We start from the raw sequence: 13,738 nt of genomic DNA, 5'->3' as shown, positions 1-13,738 counted from the left end.
GTAGCTTTGGGGTAAGCCAAACTTTGTATTTCTAAAGCTCCTCCAGGGTATTACGATACCACTGCTCTAGGGCTCTGCTCCTCAAAGTATCCTCTGAAGTATCAGCATATCTCTGCAAGCTTGTACGCAGAATCTTGGGTTCTACACCAGACCTGATGAATGAAAATCCCCAGGAAATAAGCACATGCTCTAGGCACATCGGCTCTTTTTTTTTGGGAAGACAGCATATTAGGGCCTCCAATCAGGGCTGGCTCATTTTCTCTCCATCCCCATACACCCTCCTGAAGCTGCAAGAGGTTTTCTAGTGTCACTAGCATAGTCTGTCCTCAAAGGTCTGGGCCTTGATGCCCCGGTGCCACGGCCATCTGTTCATGGATACTTTGTTTGGTCTGGGCATGCGCATGCTTTGATCAATCAACAGGGGACTTGCAGGACCTTTCTGCCAGGGAAGGACATCACAGGTGCTGGGTACTGTCTTGGGGACAGACTGTGGGATTGGGTGCTTCACCTGAAGACCTAAAGCTCTTTAGATCTGCAGGTTGGAGAAGAAGGAAGACTTGTTTTGTGAGGTTCTGGGACCAATCAGAGGAAGTTACAGGGAGGGAGGTTGAAGTTCAACATAGGGAAAAGTTGCAAACAAGCAGGGGCAAAACTGATGGTAGTAAGCTTCCTGTTCCCCAAAGAGGACAAGCAAAAGTTGAGTGGCTTTCATGCAGGGGCACTCAGAGGCAACATCTGGACAGCATGCAAGCTGGAAAGAGAACTCCCTTCAAGGCTAAGACATGTAGACCCCTCAGAGGCTGTGAGGCTGGGGCAAGGAGAACTCGGGGAGTGAGATGATTCCAGGTTCTAATGTGCCAATCATGTGTAAAGGAAATTTGCTTAAACACAAACATGACTGCTTGTGCATGAAACAATTTCTGTGCTGGTCTCCACTAGTTTGATAGCTGCGAGGTCAGTGGTTGGGCTGCCTGCAGAGTCCACAGCATCTGACACAGATACAACAGCATCTGTCCAGTAAATATTTGTTAACTTAAATGCAAGTGGCTGAACATGATCATTAATCTGTCTCTCAGTGGTAATTTTTGTATGCTGTGGGACAATTTGGCATCCTTTTGTGCCCTTTAAAGCATCTTTGTCAGGTATTCAAATTGTCCATTTTTCTGCTTGCTTTCTTAATAAGTGCTAATTCTTTTTCATCCAGTTCGTATCTGCATGGCATTCTTTGTCATGGCAAAACAACTCAAAACATTCTAAGCCGCCCATGAAGAGGGGTTGTTAAATCATTCAGGGGCTCTCCTCCACAAAGCCCACCCACCAATCCAAGTCAAGGACCTCTTTTCTGCAAGGATCCCAACAAGATGCCAACAGCATGGTTTCTGGTGAGTGTTCTCTATGAACTACTTTGTACTTGGTTGTATCTTGTTTTTATTTGTTTTTTTTTTTCCTGTTCTGAACATCTATTGCTTTTGAATAAGAAAAAGTAACCAGCAGGAACTAGACAGGTTTTAAACTCTATTTTAGATCTCTAATTTATTTTAGCCAGTTTTATCTAGTTAGCAATGTTATTATTTGAGAAAATTGCACACTGAAAAACAGAGCAAATGCTTCTAATAACTACTTAACAAGGAAGCTGAGGCCCAGAGAAATAAAGTGATTTATCTGTCCCAGGACACATGAGGCAAGAGCAGAACTCAGGCCCTGACTTGCAGACAGGTGTTCTTTCTTATACATCATTTTCTTCCCTTCCCACTGTGAACCTCTTACTGTTTTCCCTCACTAAATCAGCAAGGCAGGGGTGCCTCGGGCATTTACCTCCTCACAGGTTCGATATTTCATTTCACTGACTGGATTTGTGTAGATTTCAGAGCCAAGAGAGCCATCAGACAAGGCAGCCTCCACATATGCCTTTGCTTACTGGAAAACCACAACAGGCTACAGATCCAATGCAAAGAACTTCTGGAAGAAGCCCTGTCCTTGGCACCAGGACCAGGAGGTGTCTCCCCATTTTGAAGTCTGCTATTGGGCGATCTGCGAAGGCTGCGGGCAAGTCTGTGCCATTTCTGCCACATGGGATATTTTCTTGGGAGTTTCCAGGATTACTGAGAAGTTCTCCATGGACGTGTCCTCCAGTCTGGCCCTGGCTTCTCTGAGCCAAGTGAAAGGTGCACAGAACTTTTCCAGGAGTCTTGCCATGATGAGCAGGGCTTAGGACAGGGCTCCATAGCTTTTCCATTTGATAAGGATTCAGCTGAGAGAATGTGAAAAGCATTCATGCTGCACCAGAACCTATGCCAGCAGATTCAGGCTCTGCAGGAGCACCAGGGGCTTGGTTCAGCTGTGACAGGCTGGAAAATTCACAGGGTGAATGGATCTCAGGTTTCACAGCTGAGAAATGAGCATAAGTTTTTGTTTTTTTTTTCTTGGCATCTGGGCAGATGAGTCCATGGTGGATGTTCTGGGTGTCCTAAGGTTAGCTGCAGAATACATTTTATTTTGGTGTCCTGGTCTGTGATAAAGAGTATCTCTGGGCTAAGATGATTCTCCGAGGTGGAGAATCTAGGTCTAGAATTCTAGGTCTGGGTGTCCACTAGGAAAAGGTGCTTTTGAAGTGCAGTAGAGAAATTCTGAAGGCCAGAGGATGAGAGACTTGAACCTGAAGCACTGACAGGTTCTCAAGGCCCACACTAAAGAATTCTTTTTACTCCTTATCAAGAAAAGACAAACAGGCACTTACATGACTAAATTTTAAGAAAAGATTGCATAGTAATAATCAAAGAGGTATGGATTAAAAAAAAATCTGTGGCTTTTCAAGAAAATTATAAAAATAACACATATTCATCATAACAATTTCAAATAATACATAATCTAAGAAGTAACTATAACTCCATTCTCCTGGAGAGGTACAACATAAAATAAGGTATCGTTTTTCAAACTATCAGATAAGCAAGCTTAAAAAAATGGTAATCTAAATTGAACACCAATAAAAAATAAATTAATAAATAAAAAATAAATTTAAAAAATGGTAATCTCCAGCATCAGCAAGGGTGGAAGCCAGGGTTTTTTGACCTCAGCACTACTGACATAATTTTTTGTGGTGGGGGCTCTCCTGTTTATCATAGGATTCTCAGCAGCACCCCAGGCCTCTACCCGCTAGGTACCAGTAGCATCTCCAGCACTAGCTCCCAGGCTACGACAACCAAGAATGTCTCCAAATACTGTCAAATGTTCCCGGTGGGTGGGGTGCAAAATGACCCCCTGCTAAGAGCCCTTGTAGGCAAATGGACAACTCAAACACCTTTGGTGGGAGGGGTATCTGGCAGTATAACATACTTAACAGATACTAAAATTTGTGTCCTGGGGCACCTGGGTGGCTCAGTTGGTTATGCATCTGCCTCCAGCTCAGGTCATGATCTCAGGGTCGTGGGTTGAGCCCCACGTGGGTAGAGCCTCATGTTGTCCATGTTCTGCTCCCTGCTCAGCAGGGAGTCTGCTTCTCCCTCTTCCTCTTCCCTCCCCCTACTTGTTTTCTCTCATTCTCTCTCTTTTCTCAAATAGATAAATCTTTTTTATTTTTATAAAAGATTTTATTTATTTATTCATGAGAGAGAGAGAGAGAAAGGCAGAGACACAGGCAGAGGGAGAAACATGCTCCATGCAGGAAGCCCAACGTGGGACTTGATCCCGGGTCTCCAGGATCAGGCCCCGGGTTGAAGGCAGCACTAAACTGCTGAGCCACCCGGGCTGCCCAAATAAATCTTTTTAAAAAAATCTTGTGTCATAAAGAACTTCAGTTCAAAATACACTTACAGGGGTACAGACTTGTTGGACAAGCACTAATGACAATAATGGTTAATGGTGCTAGTGGTTAATGCAGCATTATTGGTAACAGTCTAAAAACTGGTAATGATCTAAATAACATTGGCAGGAAATTGGTCAAATATCTGTCTACCTACTTACCTATCTATCTGCAAAACACCCAGACGTAAAACTGAATTAGGCAGCTTTGACATAAAGATGTCTTCAGGGCAGCCCGGGTGGCTCAGTGGTATATATATATACACACACACATATCAAAGTCTGTATGTTTCTAAACTCTGGAAGAAAAAAAAAAAAACTCTGGAAGAAAGTGCACTAAACCACAAACTGTGGCTATCTTTCTGTAGAGTAGGATGGAAGGGTACAGGGGGAACATCTGGGATTTTCCATCTCTATATTTCAGAATCATATCATTTTACAACAAGGACACTGCAAAATAATAAAGATAAAGATGAGAAGTAGAAAAGAAAAAAAAAAGAGAAAAAGAAAGGAACACTGGTTGGAGTCCTGACTGCTCTTACCTGAAGTAAGAAAACCTGGCTTAAATGCTTGCCCTGCACTTCAAAGGTCCCAGGCAGCATCAGAGGCACCCCGGCACCAGATCTTCAAAGCAATTCTTCTAATTGGCAGAGTGGGGTAATTATTTCCATCCTGCAAATGGGGAAACTGAGACTTAGGGGGTGCCAGGATTCACCCAAGGGCCTATCTCTCCAGAGTTCCAGGGACTACCCCCACAAAGTCACAGGAGCAGGTCCAGCCACAGGCTCCCATAAGCATGGATCTAAGAAGCCTGCCCTGTTCAAGTGCTCCTACTTACGGCCTCTACTTCTTCGACTCTTACTCCTTCAAGCAAAGCTGGTATTATTCCTCCCCCAAGATTATGTTCCTCCTTCTGGCTCTCCTTCACTGAAGGCATCATTCTTTAGGAAGAGGAGGGATTCGAGATCTTACTCTGGCACTCACCAGCTCAACTAGTGGCTTCTCCTCTCTGGGCCTCACCTGTAAAATGGAGACAAATGTACCTAACTCCCAGAGTTGTTTTTAGGCTCAAAGGAATCATGTTTGTGAATGCATTTTGTAAAACAGAAGGCACTTGAAAATATTACTTTTATTTTAGCAAAAGAAAACTCTAGCTCTCTTCCTATGGGGGTATTTTAAACCTGAAATATTGTACAAAGATTTGCAATACATTGCAGTATGTTGAGAGGGTCACAGAGAGTTCTGAAAATGGGTCAGTCCATCTAAGCTAGTACCTTACCTGAGCCAGGTTCCCCTAGGACCTTTTACTGGGCTTGGGGACCTGTGCTGTCACCAGAGAGAGGTGCCAAAATGCTAAACATCTTAGGGCAGAGGAGCAGGGAAATAAGAAAACCCAATGGAGTGTATTGTCAGTACCATGGAGTAGATTTCTACTCACAGGAAAACGGACTGGGCGAGAAGCAAGTTAGTATGTCTGTCTAGGGCTTATGGGAGTGCTCAGTTAATTTATTACCATTATGAAGAGTAATGTATACAGAAGCACCTGGGGCAAGGTTTCATCTCCTCCTACCCCAGTGAATTGTGGTAAAATTGACCTTGTCAAGAACAGCAGCAACAGTGGGCAGACTTAAAACAAGCTCATCTCACAGCTGGAGACGGTGTAGTGAGGTGGGCTCTGGGAGTATGTGATTGATAACCTTGCCTTTATGCAATTTCTCAGGACATTACTGGAGACTTTAAACAGCTCATCCCTTCTTTAGGTGTAAAATTCTATTCTATGAAAATAATCAGACTCATAGTCAGATGTAGATACAGACACACAGAGACACTTTTATTTTTTTATTTTTTATTTTTTTAAATATTTTTTTCTTTATTTATTTATGATAGTCACACAGAGAGAGAGAGAGAGGCAGAGACACAGGCAGAGGGAGAAGCAGGCTCCATGCACCGGGAGCCCGACGTGGGATTCGATCCCGGGTCTCCAGGATCGCGCCCTGGGCCAAAGGCAGGCGCCAAACCACTGCGCCACCCAGGGATCCCCCAGAGACACTTTTATATGTACATATACACATAAACATTTTCAGCTCAGAGTTATTAGAGCAAACATACATACCCCAACTGCCCAAAAATAGAGGAATAGTCAACTACAGAAGAAATTATGAATATATTTAAATGACAAACTATTACACAGTCATTAAGATCATGTTTTTGAGGACTACTTTGTGACTTGGAAAATGCTTACAATAATTAATGAAAAATAGTAGAATATTAAACTGTATACGCTGTTTATTAGCAATTAACACACATACATTTATAATAACATTAGCAGCAAGGATGTACTGGATGCTATAAGCCAGGCAGTGTCCTATCCCATTATTCACACAGCCCTCTCCAAGTCCTCTGAGGCGGGTACTATCATTACCCCCATTTCTCAGAGAATACATGAAGCCACAGGGGCTTGGGCAGCACGTCCAGGGTCACACAGAGGAGTGGGGATGGTGGGGCCAGACTGTTAACAGAGCCAGTATGGCTCTTAGGCACTCTGTGGCACTGCAACAAAACGCTCACAGCGGTCATCCCCAAGTGCTGGGGCTGAAGAATGCATACTTTTCTTCTTTGTATTTCCCACATTTTCTATAGAGGTATTTTCTTTCATTAAAATTAGCTTTTACTTAAAAAATAATATATTAACACATTAAAAATATTTCCGAAGTACAAGGGGTATGAAATCGGGGATCCCTGGGTGGCGCAGCAGTTTAGCGCCTGCCTTTGGCCCAGGGCGCGATCCTGGAGATCCGGGATCGAGTCCCACGTCGGGCTCCCGGGGCATGGAGCCTGCTTCTCCCTCTGCCTATGTCTCTGCCTCTCTCTCTCTCTCTCTCTCTGTGTGACTATCATAAATAAATAAAAAAAATTAAAAACAAAACAAAAAAAAAAAAAACAAGGGGTATGAAATCACCTAGGAGCCAGATAGATGGGAGGTGGTGAATCAGATCCGATTTGATCCAATACAATAGGATGGGAAAGGCCTGAAGACTAGATTGAGGGGCAAAGATACCCATTGATTTCTGAACACATCTCATTTTTCCAGGTGTTGTGGGACACCCATGGAGACAGCAAGCAGGACATGAGACACAGGTGTGGTAACAGGTGCAGAGGCATGAGCACCTGATGGTCAAGATGGTCATTTTGACATGAAGATGATTGTGAGCTGAAGGCCACTAAGACTCTGCGGGCTCAAAAGAAACTTCTGCCCCTCCCTTAACCATGCAGAAGAATCTAGACTGGGGCTTTCCCAGAATGAAAGTTACCAGCAGAGATCAACTTTATGTGAGTGACCCATCTGTATGGCAGGACAAACATCTAATTACCAACATTTGTTTTTCTTGTCACCATGAAGTACACTCCTTTCCTCTGAAGTTCCAGGTTCCTGTCCCCTTCTCTTTAGTTCAGGATGACATTTGCCTGTATAGATTTCCTGCAATGTACACTATTAAATTTGACTTTTTCCTCTTAATATGTCCCAGGTCAATTTGATCTGTCCCAGGTCAATCTTAGTCCAGCTAGAAGGACTCTTGAAGGGGATAGGAATTCTTGCTCCCTGACAGGGGACATACGGGCTGAAGATCTAGATGTGGTGTCAACAGCACGCAGATATATCACCAAAGCTGTGGAAGACATTTACTGTTTCTGCCTGCCTGTTCCCTCTATCCCTTTCTTTGGGTAATAGCGACCTATCTTTTCCTTTGGAGAAACACCCTACCAGACCTCTGTAGTCTTGGTGAGAAGGGCAAAATGCCTGGCTCTCCAAGAGGTGGGCACATCCATCAGGCTAAAGAACATTTCTTGAGGTCAAGAACCTATACTGCTGTTGCAGGTAATTCATGATGCCTAGTAAGCCTGCAGTGCCCCAGCCATTTAGCAAATGGCCTTTGCTGCTTGGGAGCCATTGCTCAGCTCTGAATCTGAAATTCAGAAGCTGCCTGGGAATTCCTGGCAATTGGTAGAGGCTCTGGTCTCCAGTCTGAGAAGGTCTGGTTGTTCAGCGTTGCTGTCTGTTGAGGGATCTTTCTGATATCCTTTCCAAGAGAAGCACAGATTTCTCTCGTGTCAGACACAGCATCATCCTGGAAGAGCATGTAAGACAAGAGGAGTGGGAGAGGTGAGGTCCTTGAGGACCAGCAACTGGGCAGAGGAGGAGCAGCTGAGATCATGACCCTGGGTGCAGGGCTACAGAAGCCAGAAGGGGACTGGAGTTAAGGAGGTCATGTCCAGTGTCAGACAGTGCTCAGAACTCAAGCAACAGAAGACTGAGAAAGAAGTCACTGGATTCAGCAACAAAGAAGTTACTTGTGACCTTGGCAAGAAGTGTTTCAGTGGGGATGGAAGTCAGACTGTGGTGGGCTGAAGAGAGAGAGAATTGAAGTAGTAGAGATACCATGGTTCTAACGGGGAGGAAAGGACAGGAGCTTTAGAGGGGATCTGGGGAGAAGAGGGCTTTTTGGGTTTGGGTTTTTTTCCCATTGCTTTTATTTTCTAAAAGATGTGAAAAGATATAGTATGTGTCTGCATGTATGGAAAAATGGAGTGAGTACGAGAACAAGGGCAAGATGAGAACCAAAGTGTTATCAGAGTAAGGACTGGTCTCAGAGAGAAGGGGCAGGAATGGCTGTGGAGATGGGCCAAGAGTAAAGGACCCGTAATAAGACCTTATTTCCAAAGCCTTCCAGGAACACTGGTGTACCTTTCTCGTGAAACCTTTACTTTTTCCCTCAGGCAGAATCAGACACTCATGAATGTGTAAGCAGAGAATGAAGGAATACTTTAACAAATTAGAGCTAAATGTCAACGCTCAAGAGGGAAGATGGGTTAAGAGACCATGCAGGGCAAGGAAAGAATTCTTGGAGTTAGGCTGAGCCAGGAAACTATAATACAACACTTCCAATGTAGAATAAGTTGAAGATTTATCAAGACTTAACACAAATTTAAAAACTCAAAGCAGGCATTGTGAACTGGCAGATAAAGTATGAATGCCTGAGGCTTACCTCCACAGCCTTGGAGCAGGGCCTCTTTACATTTCTGGTCGTTGTTTTACATGGGTAATACACTATAGATTTCAATGGGCAGAACAGGAGGTCCAGGCTGCCCCCACCGAACCCCGCAGATACCCCAATGGGGCTGCCCCACAGATCTCTCATTTAGAGGAACCTCCCTGCAGGCAGGCAGTGAGAGCAGCCTTCAGCTGCACTGCCTTGGTCCAAATTCCGGTTGCACCAGTTACTAGCTGTGTGACCTCAGGCAAGTTACTGTGCTTGTCAGTTTTCTCATCTGGAAAATGAAGATGATAATGGTATGCTCAGGAGACCATAGAGAGGATTAGACGGAGTTTGTTGACACACAGTAAGGGCTATAAAAGTATGAGCTTCTATTATTATCCTCCATTTAAATGTTCTCCATTTGTTCCCTGCCAACTGGATTCAGTGGGGTGACATTAGAAATAGGCAATAATACCTAATCAGTGACTCAAATCAGAAAGCAGATTTTCACTGTCCACTTTCACTCACTGCTCATCCTGTTCGCATTTAATCTTTCCTTGAAGCCTGATGTCTTCCACTTTCAGTCTGCTACCTTGCTCTCCAGTCCTACGGGCCACTTGCTCTTTAGATCACTGCCTACTCAGGCCGGGATCACTGTGCTATCCAGGTTCTAACCCAGATAATTGTTCTCTAAAATAAAATGGTCATTTCTCTTCTCCTCCATAGTCCCCACGATTCTGAAAATACTACCGCCCCCCTCCTCCAGCCTCTAGGATGAAGACCCTTCATGATGGGATTCCTGCTATCACCTGCACTTCAAGCTCCTTATGCCCAAAACTAAACTCCCCCCATTCCCCAAACTTACTGGCTTCCTGGGTTTCCCTCCCTAGTGAATGGTGCCACCTACTGGCCACTCACTCATTCAGGCCAGGCAGCTCTCTGACTAGCAAGCTCAGTCGAATCCCGCTGAACTGAGATGCTGTGGCCCCTTAGATGCCTCTCTCCACTTCAGCCACTGTTTCAGTTCCAGCCTTCATTTACATTCATTCAAATGTCTTCAAACTAGACTCTCTTACATTCTCCTCCCTCCTCATCTACTTTCTAAGGGGCTGCCAGAGTGGTATAAATGGTCTCCTGGCACATTACTATTTTGCTTAAGAACAAAATGCAAGCTATTTAACAAGATTCTCTCCTTGATTTCCCTTGGATTCTTTCCAGTCTCATCCTCGTCCCTTCCCACTTCCCACGTCAATGTCTGACTTTCAAAACCCAGTTTAGACAGAACCTCCTCCAGGAAGCCTTGTCTGAGACATCCCCCTGAGCCTCCAGACCAGACTAGGCAACACTTCTGGGTGCCCACATGACATCCTGTGCCTCTGCTTATACATAGCACTGGGAAATTCGCTAAATTTCTGTGGAAGGAAGAGTGGGGGTTGAGGACAAGCAAGGCAACCTGACACACTGCAGTCCCACAGCACAGGTCAGGATGCAGCTCTTTTCCCTATCCCAGATCTCTACAAGGACACCATGCATTTTCTCCCCACTACTGCACTGTAGGTATAATCAAGACAAAAAAAAAATGCTACTAGGACACAGCTGTCAATTATAAGACACAATGATTTTCTCACGGTGCTAAACTGTGGGAAATACTATCTAGGAGTCAATGAGAAAAGTAGTGATAAACAAAAGGGACAGTCTCTGCTCTCCTGTCACTTCTATCCTAGTGAAGGGCGTGGCAACGGAAAGATATTGTCAGGTAGTGGTAAGTGCTATAATGAAAAAGCCAGTTCAAGGGACACAGATGAAGAGGGCTTTTGGGGTAGCCAGAAAAGGCCCTGGTGGGGAACCAATATGAGCAGAGACATGAATGAAGAGAGTTGTGCATGAACAATGTTCCCAGCAGAGGGAACATCACATACAAAAGACCAAAGAGGAAAATCTGCCTGATAAGTTCAAGAACAGGCAAGTGCAGAACACAGTCCCACACCGTAGGCAGCAAATTTCCTCAAGCCCAGTGTATTTCCCAGGCAAAAGCAAGTATGCCTGATTTAGTTAGGGTGTGAAAAGGGAAGACAGGGATCCCTGGGTGGCTCAGCAGTTTAGTGCTTGCCTTCAGCCCAGGGCGTAATCCTGGGGTCCTGGGATGGAGCCTGCCCCTCTCTCTCTCACTCTGTCTCTCTCATGAATAAATAAATAAAATCTTAAAAAAAAAAAAAAAAAAGGGAAGACAAGTTGAGGCTGAGAGAAGTGGCCTCAGTGACCAGGAAGGTGGGTGTGGAGTCAGATGGCCTAGATTTGAATCCCAATTCTGCCACTTACAAGCTGTGTAACCTTGGGTGAGTTATCTAACTTCTGATCCTTAGTTTACTAAGCTATAAAATGGACAAAATAAAAGCAACTGCTTTGCAAGTTGGTTACAAAAATTCAATGAGTCGGTCCTTGTAAATCAAGATACAAATGATCATTATCATCACCATCTTTTACTCCAGTCATTTTTATAATTGTAATCAAGGTAAGGAATAACATATTTGAGACCTAGGAACATTTAAGACTACTATTCCAGATTACCAGCTGGTAGGATGGCAGCCACATTATTGGGAAAATAAAATTTTTTTTTAAGGTTTTGAACTTGCCTTCTCCAAAGTTATTTTTGAAAATTTATTTATTTGAGAAAGAGGGAGAGGGAGAAGCAGACTCCTCACTGAGGGGCTTGATTCCAGGACCCTGGGAACATGACCTGAGCCAAAGGCAGATGCTTAACTGAATGAGCCACCAAGGCGCCCCCAAAGTTATTTTTTTAAATAAGTTATCTTCCTATGTATATTGTGTTTGTAGTATAATTTTATGAAATTAAGTCTCCTCTATTCAGTTATGATACATGAAATAGGAAGTACTGAAGGAATTTTGTATACAGCTACCATAGCTGATTAAATATTACAACATGCAGTAAATTAATACCAAGTTAATTTCCTAAATATACAAATTCTGCATATAAGCTCGGGGCTTTTTTCCATGGTTGGAAAGACCCCATGTTGCTAATACAGGAGGCATATCTAGCTTTTTATTCCCTCAGATGAAATGTTTTGCAGCTTTTCTATCTCATTCTGTCACGAGGTATCACACAATGAGCCAGGCCTGTGTGTAAGGACTTGAAATTTCAGGCCACAGCAAGTGGTATGAGTTAACAGACTTGGTAGGTATTCCCCAGAGGTTCTCACTTTCCAAATACTCCCTGAGTAATGAGCCATTCTCAGAAAGCAGCTGACTTTATGATGGAGCTGTGCTTACTTGAAGCACTTAAAATTTTTTTGGTTAGTATTTAATGCCTTAATGGATGGAAATAAGATAGAATGAAGAATTCACCAAAACTGTGTTTAGTACCTACTAACCTCCAGGAACTGTTAGGATTTGGGGATTCGTTACTGATCTAGATATAGGCCTTGCCGTCAAGTATGTGGGAGTCTTATCTGAAGGCGTATTTTTTTTTTTGAAGGAGTATTTTCACATGACAGCTTAAATACACATATTTAGTCGTGATGCAACACACTTTGCAACTTCTGAGAAAAATAAAAGCACCATATTTTCCTCTTTTTTATTCTTTTCTAAAAGATGTTGGGAAATGGGCAGCAGTAGATGGACAGGCTTTTGAGACAGATTAAATCCTGACTCAGTCACTTACTAGCATTGAGTGACAGGCCAGGGACAAGGAAGCTAGAACAAGTGATCTGGAATCCCAGGCTTCCTCATTTGTAAAATGTATGAAGTCACAGGAATATCAGGCTGCCCTACCTGCTTTATTTTTAACAAGCTTATACTAGGACATGTAGATTCCATTCCCAGGGATGGGTCAGGTATCCCAAGGTCTGGCTATAATTAAGTTAGATTAAACTATTCCCAGCAGCCTATCCAGTTAGATGACTACACCTGAGTATCAAGGAGTGGGAGTGGGAAGACCCAGTTTTGGCTCAGGTAACAACCCTCACCCTACCTAGTGTGGGGCCAGAACCAACTCTAGCCAATTCTATCGAAGGAAGCTATCTTCCTTTTGATGTCCTTCCCTGGCAGAAAGGTCCTGCAAGTCCCCTGTTGATTGATCAAACCATGCGCATGTGTCTTATCTCTCTTTCTCAAATAAATAAATAGCCAGTCCCGGGGACGGAGGGAGGCTGCAACTGTGGCACCCATCACCCCTTCTCTCTCATCTGAACAACTGAGTCCTACAAATGCAAAGATCCCTTAAAATAACCTACTTAGGTGAACGGCTCTATAAACCTTGTTGCAAGATTTAGTGCGCACGTGCATTTCTCTGTCGAGTTCTCACTAGATTTTCCAAGGAGTCCATGCCTGAAAAAAAAAAACAAAAACAGATTCGCTGATGAAGTCCAAGTTCCTCACTTAACAGTCGCAGAAACCGTGGCCCAGACAGGTGAAGAGCAGTCGTCTCGGATCAAACAGGGGCATTACAGCCGTTCCGATTCCGGCCTCACGGTGATGGCCCTGGCCGTGTCTCCTACCTCTCCGCTCCTCTGCAAGGCCAGGACACGAGGGCCTGCGCCCGAGCCGGTCGCCGGTCGCCCGGTTCCTTGGCACCAAGGAGGGTCGGGCCACGAGCTCAGCGGGGCTGCAGCCTCGCCGAGGTCCTCCCACTCCGGCCGCGGAATTTCCGTTGCCATAGCGACTCCAGGACCAGCACCAGGCCCCGGAGACCCTGGGAAGCGCGGCGGCTGGACCACGGCGAAGAACAGCGCCTACTCACTCACCTGACACAGAGGAAGCGGGCACGCCCCAAACCCCGGTCCCGAGCGAACCCACGGAGGACCGAAGACCCAGCGAGGAGAATAACAGGAAATGACGTGAGCGCACGTGCTTCCGAGAGGGGCGGGCACAAGGCGTCGGAGAGGCAC

General features: G+C 44.6%; 1 long non-coding RNA gene across 3 annotated transcripts; it reads right to left on the bottom strand.

Annotated features, from left to right (window-relative positions):
- Window positions 1-1,502: 1,502 nt before the first annotated feature.
- On the bottom strand, window positions 1,503-13,738 carry LOC144298390 (uncharacterized). Of its 3 annotated transcripts, none has more exons than XR_013365379.1 (6): window positions 13,595-13,738; window positions 13,085-13,178; window positions 4,637-4,818; window positions 4,341-4,470; window positions 3,961-4,097; window positions 1,503-2,707 (listed from the first exon to the last, which is right to left on the bottom strand). It is a non-coding gene; the product is annotated as an uncharacterized LOC144298390 (long non-coding RNA). The 3 variants fall into 3 exon arrangements; XR_013365380.1 differs by having other exon boundaries at window positions 1,503-2,477; XR_013365378.1 differs by having other exon boundaries at window positions 1,503-4,097; window positions 13,595-13,737.

This window comes from Canis aureus, chromosome 26 (genome assembly GCF_053574225.1).
Source record: "Canis aureus isolate CA01 chromosome 26, VMU_Caureus_v.1.0, whole genome shotgun sequence".
Classification (NCBI taxonomy): Eukaryota; Metazoa; Chordata; class Mammalia; order Carnivora; family Canidae; genus Canis; species Canis aureus.
The sequence above is the reverse complement of the archived record's forward strand: the minus strand, read 5'-3'. Positions and strand labels throughout refer to the sequence as shown.